Consider the following 576-nt stretch of genomic DNA (forward strand, 5'->3'; position numbering starts at 1 on the left):
GTAGAGTAGAGAGGGGTTAGGGAGGAGACACAGGCAACCTGGTGGAGAAAGAGGAGAGTCCAAAGGGATAGAGAGCAGTTAAGCCAGTAATCTCGTTCCCTAGTGAAAAATGGGTCCTGAAGTTTGGGTTCTTAAAGGTACAAAATTGGTAACAAATACATAAAAAGCAAAAATTAAAAATCTAGAGTAGAGCTTGGAATTTTAAAAATATGATGTTAAAGAATAGAAGAAGGAAAAGAAAGAGAGAAAAAACGAACAAACAAAAACAAACAAGGTTGCGAAAATTATAAAGAAAATATAGGTACAAAATAGATAACTAATACCAAAAAGCAAAAGTTAAAAATCTAGAGTAGAGTTTGGAATTTCAGATATACAATGTTATATAAAAGAAGAAAATAAAGAAACAGAGAAAAAAAAAAGTCACAGAAATTATAAAAAAACTATAGGTACAAAATTGATAACAAATACCAAAAAGCTAAAATTAAAAACCTAGAGTAGAGTTTGGAATTTCAAAAATACAATGTTAAAGAAAAGAAGAAAAAACAAAACAAAACAAAAAACCAAGGTCAAAAAATT

This window comes from Bison bison, unplaced genomic scaffold (genome assembly GCF_000754665.1).
Source record: "Bison bison bison isolate TAMUID 2011002044 unplaced genomic scaffold, Bison_UMD1.0 scf7180017864240, whole genome shotgun sequence".
Classification (NCBI taxonomy): domain Eukaryota; kingdom Metazoa; phylum Chordata; class Mammalia; order Artiodactyla; family Bovidae; genus Bison; species Bison bison.